Below are 7,790 nucleotides of genomic sequence, written 5' to 3' on the forward strand. Positions count from 1 at the left end.
TTGTGAAACGATGGAAGGAATGTGTTGTTTTGACCTGAGTGTCCATTCCCGCTCTATTGAAAAGCACATTAAAAACATCAAAGATGGATTCCAAGATGGCCACCCACACCAGGTAGACGTGTGTCGACGGCGCTCCAAAGCCCCTCAAGCCTGGAATGTGGTTCCACCACCCCTCCCAAGTCGTAAAGAGGCAAAAAAGTAGAGGAGTGGACGCCTTATAGAAAGAACGAACCAATAGACATACCCGGGAGCAGTGAGCGAGCTCCAGGGAACCATCAAGCAGACGACGGGAGAGGCGCGGGCTCGGTCGGGAAGAGTGAGGGCTGCGCACAAGTAACGAATGGCGTCTCAGGAAGGAGTCTCCAGTGGGCGCGGACCGGAGGACTGATCGTCCCGACACCTCCCAGGAAGCCAACAATACGAGGGGCAGAGGTCGGGAGTCCTAACAGAGTCGCGGCCTGCTCCAACACAATGGGGCATACCCCATTGGGGGCTTGATGCCTTGATGCAGAAGGACGCACGGAGCCTGTGACTGAGAGGTGAGTGCTCACCGCAGTCCCCAACCTCCTGCAAGCTCTGGAGCAACATTGGCAGCAGCAGCAGTGATTAAGAGGGAGCACGCTTTCGTAGGTGGATAAGCACGAAGAGCCGGCCAACGGCAAGGGATCCGAGGTGAGATATGGGAGCAGCGGGGGAAGAGGGACGCCTGGGGATCGCATCCCAAAGACTGCCGAACGGGAGGGCTACCCCGCTAAATTTAGAGACCCGGGCAGGGGTGGACCCCCCAAAGGAAAGAGACCGAGAGCGGGGAAAAACAGACCCCCTAACGTTGGCTGCAAAGTACAGTCGCGCCACCCTCTCCCGAAAAAGAAAGGTCGCAATACGGAAGAGGCCCCCTCCTATGCCGTGCTGGGGAGGACACGCCACGAGGTTAAGTCGAGCACAGGCTGGAGCAGGCGAAGCGGGCCCCTTCTCTAAGAGCAGGCCTCCTACCTCCACTTCTGATGCCACGGACAGCAATTCAGGGCAGAGAATCAGTCGGCTCAAAAGGGGCCTTGGTATAAAATGATTGGAAGAATCAGAGACACTTATTGCTAATACAAGAATCCATCAATAGGAGGGGTACACACTTAACAAGCACAGACTAGCAGCAGAACAGAGCCGCTATGCCGGAAAGGGTCAAGGACACCGGATTAACAGACAGGACAAGGGGAATCACCCTGAAGAGTGTGGAGAACCGGCCAAGGAGGCACGCAGACAGAGGCCTCGTCACAGAAGCAAACACGAATAACCAACCCTCCGCTAATAGGGCCTCCTGAACATGGCCACCAAAAACAAGAATAGATCAAACAAAAGCGGGCTGTTGCAGGCTGATCCTTCATGCCCTCTCATAACGATGTGGGCAAATAAAGATACCACTGAAGAGCGAAGGGGACAACAAGAAGGAGCTACAGGACAGGGCCAACCCGAAGAACCAAATTAGGCATCACAAATTTCACACCAAGACCTGCATGGGGAGATGCTCTCCCTGCAAACCACACTGGCAAGGACATTCCAAGATCAATTTCAACTGATAAGAACGGACATAAATCAGGCGCTGACCGAAATCAGGCAGGAGGTAGGCCATCTGGGAGAGAGAACTGATCTTGTGGAAAAAGGCCTACAGGAGGTGAGCAAAGACACAATGGAGAACAGCGAAGCAATTGACAGATTGGATACGGCAACGCAGAATCTAGAAATCAGAATGGAAGATTTGGAAAACAGGTCTAGACGAATCAACATTAGGCTGAAGTTTCTGCCGGAGGCGGTGCAGGATAGAGACCTGAAGGAGACGATCCAGGAGATATACGCAGATTTGCTGGGGGAGGCCACTCCGGACAAGATTGAGCTGGACAGAGTTCAGAGTGGGCCGCCTCAATAGGAGGTTTGTTCATGGTAAAGGTAGACTGTATTTTAGTTCTCCACCATGTAACAGCCGCTGTCTACCGGTTTCAGTGGTGTATTTTGGGTGTAACCACTTTCATCAGGACAGTCTTCCAAAACAAGGGGGAAGAATACTATGGTAATACTCTATGTTCAGTCACCGTGTTTCTGCCACAGGGTTTATACTTTACCCCGTTTCATAGCGCCAATGCAGGGAGGTTCAGGAGGAGAACCTATGGGAAAACAAAACGATAAGCCATGGTCACTCCCCAAGCACTGCCATGCGCTCTGATGCTAGGAGACAGTGGATCAAATAGCTGCGTCTCCTTCTACAGATCAAGGAAACTCAAAACAATCCATTGTGCACATTAGAGATACATAAAAGTTCGAATTCAGATAGCGTGAGATACTGTATCCGGGAACCAAACAGTGAAGTCTATGGTTATGTTTATTATCAAAAGTAATTGAGCATTGTGGTTTACTGTTTTTAAAAAACTAAAAACACACACACTCAAAAAACAAACAAAGAAGAGGCCACACATTAGGGTTTGGAAAAACTGCACGCCGTGTACTGACCTTTCCGGCTGCAGTAGGTGTGTTCTGTATAAAGTATGCTAATAGGCAGAATATCAATGACAGGTATGGTAGTCCATGTCGGAGTCACTGTTCAGAGTGATGTGCTATGAGGGTGGAGAAAAACACAGCATCATCACTCAAAATGTCTGTGGTCCCTCCTGCCCTCCATCTAGTCACTTAGCCGGGGACAGGTAGAAGAGTGGAAGTAACTGTCAGCCGGCAGCTGATACTTTACAACCCCATTAAGGAACTTTATATATTGTAGTTTGTGGGGTGGGGTGGGTGGAGTAAGCCCATGCTATGCCGGCACGCACGCACCCATAGTGTTAAGGGAATCAATCATCCTTGCGGACGTTGCGTTCTAATATCTACTTACATGAGCTTCACGACTCGGAACAACAGCTATACCCCGGAGATGAGGGGAAGCTGTGGCTGAGTCGGAAGATAAGTAAAGAGCGTCGCGGCGAAAGAATCACGTGTTCGTCACTGACATTGCATCGGGCGCACCCGAGCCGGAAGTGCTTGTCCCAGCACTAGGCAGCCCAGAGACAGGACTGCCGGTCAGGCAAGGGCAGGCAAAACGTTACGAAATAAAACAAGGACATAATGGCCACAAAATGTATGGCACTCAGGACCTATCTATTTCAGATCAAATGTTGGATCAGGGCACTCTAGTTTCTGCCGCCAACCACCTGGTATCTGCAAATTAAAGTCTGTGAAAGAGATAAAGAAGATGAAGCCCCTTGCAGTCTGTGGTACCCGTGATGTTGCTACTCACAGATCAGGTAGGGCTAAGTCAAATTAGGTGTGCAATATTAAATATTTATTTCAGAGGCGTACATAGTGGCCAACTGGGTATAATGCCCGTGAGTAAGGCCACTTATAGTCTCTGGTGCCTGTGGTGTTGCTCCTCGCAGATCAGGTAGGGCTAAGTCAAGTTAGGTGTGCAATATTAAATATTTATTTCAGAGGCATCCATAGTAGCCAATCGGGTACAAGATGCATGTATAGGGACATACAGAAGCCAATAAGGTATGTATACCAGAATACCAAGCCGGAACTACAAAATCTAGAGTAGGGGTCCTGGCTTGGAACGTGCAGGGACTAGATTCAGTATAAGGGCACCTGGCAAAACCCTGAACAGCCCAGGGGGGCGTACTTTAGTGAACAAAAATGAAACTTCAGGGTGAGAGGTCACACCAATCCTACATATATACACATATCACAGTCATGAGTATAGAATTGCTGAACTGAATGTATTTAATAACATTTATCAAAGAATGGTGGGGATAGAGCACCCAGGGGTGGTTTAAAATACAATACAAATCTGTATAATCCAGTAAACAAAAGAGCTGGATTTAAATGTAACCAACATAAACAGAAGCACTGCCAAAATTTCGTCAATTGTTTCAATTGTGTAGTAGTAGAATGAATATAAACATAGTTTCATGGACATTTTGAGAAAAACAAACAAACAACAATGCTTGAACTGTGCATTGTTCAGCTGGTATGATCGTCGACACAACAGTGTTTCGGACTAGAGAAAAGCTGTAAGATGCAGCTGTGTGGGCAGGCCTTCATCAGGACGTGTCATGTGGTAGTCCCGGGGTCTCTATCTACAAATAATAAATGGAGTGTGATGAGTAAAGGAGTGACCTCGAAATAAAATAATGATTCATTAATCTCCCTGAGGATGCTACATTAAAACAAAGAAAAAAGCTTCACAGAAGTGTAGCCTGGTTCTTACCACTAGCTTATTCAGTGCTTGGATGAGCAGTAATATCCATCATAGTTGTAGATATCTGGTTGGCACCAAAGTGTGCTAATTCAAGGGACAATTATGTGCCTAGAACAAAAATGATAGGATCTATAAGGGTATGTTACAGATCCAAATCATCTATCTCATTTAATGAAAACATAGGACAGAAATCTTACCTCGGGCGGTAAGTAGTGTGTCTTCTTAAGTGGTAGAAATGGAGACACCGACACCCACTATGTATGAATAGTGTCTTCTATAGTTGAAAAAACAGGAGGCTCTCACTGTGCTCCATGAGTGTTAGAACTGGCTGTCCATACGTTGCCCAACCTGTGTATCAAAGAAAACGCATATCCGTGTGGTTATCGCGGTGCGTTTGACAATCAAAAATGCCCAAACTTGTTATGAATGAACGAAGCTTCAAAAAGGGTGCATATACTCGGGAAAAGTAATGGAGTACCCCTTTTGTCTAAGTGCGCACGAAGTGTGTGTACGAAGACTTACTAGTAACAGGTTTCTTCCGCGTTCATTCGGAGCAGAGCTGCACGGCATCTCCGGCAGCGAGAGAGTGAAACCGTTTCTGTGGAAACCGCGGGTAAACATACCGGCGGAACATCCTGATTGGATGTGTCTTGGCGCTCCCCTGTTGGTGCGTAATCGGACGAGCAGCCAATGGCCCGCTGCCACGAGGGAGACAGGGCGGTGCTGCAGACTAAGGGAAAACAAAGAGCCGGCGTCGTAGATCAATAGCGATTAGTAAATCATGAATGACGTGCCGAGGGCGCGTGTGTTGCGAAGAACTCGGTGAGGGCATGGGAAAAGCGCCTAGGGCAACAAGCCTACTTACGGGGCAGGAAAATGTAAGATTACCTATGTAAGTCCCTTCAAAAATTAACGGTGGGCATATAAAACCCAGCGCCCGAACCCAACGTTAGTGTGTCACTGAATACAGCGCAGAGTATTGGGTACTGTAGTGCGATGGAACGGTCTCGGGGGCTGATGTATACTGAAAAAACCTTTGCATGGTCAAAGATCACTAGAATATCGTCTGTGATCGGGACAAGTTACCTAAAATAGAAACAAGTGTTGTATGATGCTAAAATGCATAATGCTATATGTCTTTTACTGTGGCCTCACGCCCCATCCTACCATTTAATACTCTGTTGGAAGGGTCACGTGGGCTACATGTTTGTCTTCATTTGAAATTTGGCTCATCCCCACCAGGGAGTACTTGCTGTCAAAAAAACTTAAATCACAGCAGTACAACAACATTGCTCTGAGCCTTCTTCTTAGATTTTAATTGTAGAGTCACCCTGGGAAGTCTCGGTCTGTCTATGGGATAGTAAAGTATTGTGTACCTACAATAGACAGTCCGGACCTGTCATCGTTTATATGTGTTTTCAGTCCAAAGTGTAATCTTTACTTGTATACCTCTTTGCCTATATTCCTCTGTGAGGTTTAACAGTGACCTAGGACATACAGAAGTCCAACAACCTTTATGTTGTTATCGTTCTTCAAAAATGGATTCTCTTTGACTTCTTTTACTGTCCCCTTTTTTTGTAAGCGACACATCAGCGCTCCCTAAGGAAAGTTTTCCCTATTTACAGGGATAGGACAGGGTCAGGTAGTTATTTCCCATCTATCCTGCTGTCTTCAAAACCAACCCTGGATCTCCTTGGTCACTACTCTGTAGCGCTTTTGTTTTGTGTAAATGGGATTTTCCCACTGCCTAGTTTTAACTAACCTCTTGCAATCCGCTCTTCCCCCACCTTCTCCTCATTCCGCACCTCCCTTAAATCTCTCCTTCTCCACTCCCCTCCTTGAAACTCCTTCCCCTTCCTGCCTCCCCTCCCTCCCTCTCTTTCCCCTTTACCATTTCCCTCCCCTTCCCCACCTCCCCACTCTCTCCCTTCCCCTTCCCTCCTCCTACCCCTCACCTGTCCCCACCCCACCTAGTCCTACTCCACTATTCTCCCTATCTCCCTTCAGTTAATTGCTCTTCTTGCTGTTTTATTGTCTGATTCATATTGTAACTTCGCTTCTACTGTTATATTGTTTACGTTTATGTTTTATGTATTAAGTTGTTCACTTGTACAGCGCTTTGGTGTAAAGCGCTTTATAAATCAATAAATACAAAATACAAATACAAACTACATACAGTTGTGTGTTGCCCTCCTCTTTCATGTTACAATACTAGTCTGTTAGGGCTTCACCCTGCTTACTGCACCCTCAGTGCCCTTTGGGTTATAACCCGCCTCAATAGGAACCAGAACACTAGACCAAGAGACATGCTGGCTGCATTCACGAGGTACGCACAAAAAAAGCCTGTCCTCAGAGCGGCTAGACAGAGAGAGCCGATTACATACAAGGGCCAACGAATTGAGCTATATCAAGACCTTGCCAGCAGCACCTTACTTAAACGGTGACAGATGGGCCCAATATTGGCGAAACTTCAAGAACAAGGGTTCAAGTACAAGTGGACATTTCCTTTCGGGCTACTATTCGAGTGGGCAGGTTCGCAGAAGCAGATTACCACACTGCAAGAAGTGGCAGACATCCTACACATCGAACTGGACCGGGACCAAGGGATGGTCAGTCCAGGGAAATCACAAGAAGCAGGGAACGGACCGAGATCCAGGCCGTGGGAATAGACAGTTGTGGGGGAAGGAAGAAGGAGAAGACCTGCCCCACGAGGACCCGTCTGGAAGGGAAGGGAGAAGGAACCAAAGGGCTTAGACAGACGGGGATTAACCCAGAGTGAGTACATAAAATAAGGGGTAGTGGACAGAAAGGTTTACAACGAGGGGAGGAGGAGTGAGGAGCAAACATCATGGGATCGGAAAGGGCGTGGAAGCCTGAGGAGGGGGGGAAGGCGGGAAGACCTGCGGAAGAGGACTTCAGAGGGAGAAGGTGGGGGGAGGGGGAGGGTGAGGGGAAGGGGTAGGGAATGTAGGGGAGGGGGGTCAGGAAGATGCCACTCAGCAAATGACTCGGGTGAGGAAAGGGAGAACCAGGGTGGGAATCCGAGAGAACGGAGAAAACAAAGGAGCCAGGGGGATACACAGAGCGGAAGAACACGAGTACTCACCATTCAAATGGGTTACACATAATGTTAGGGGTCTCAATTCCCCATTAAAGAGGAAGAAGCTCGAGCTCTTCACGAAAAGAACTAGACCAGACTTCCTGTGTCTACAAGAGACACACCTACTCCACAGAGACCAGCAACGACTTAAGTTAAGGGGATTTGACCAAATACTCCATGCATCAGGGGCATCGAAATCGGGAGGGGTGGCCTTGGCGATCAGAAGTACGGCCAACATCAGGGTGGAAGAAGCAGCAAGGGACAAAGGAGGCAGATACTTAATAGTGAGAGGCAAAATTGGAGACGGAACATATACGATAGTAAATATCTATGCACCTAACTCGGGGCAGGAAGCTTTCCTACGGGACATCCTGGGGAAAATAGAGAAGCACTCAAAGGGCCAAATAATCTTAATGGGCGACCTTAACATTGCCTGGAACAGAGCAAGAGACA

The sequence above is a fragment of the Ambystoma mexicanum genome, chromosome 12, assembly GCF_040938575.1.
Source record: "Ambystoma mexicanum isolate Mex_15411 chromosome 12, UKY_AmexF1_1, whole genome shotgun sequence".
Taxonomy (NCBI): Eukaryota; Metazoa; Chordata; class Amphibia; order Caudata; family Ambystomatidae; genus Ambystoma; species Ambystoma mexicanum.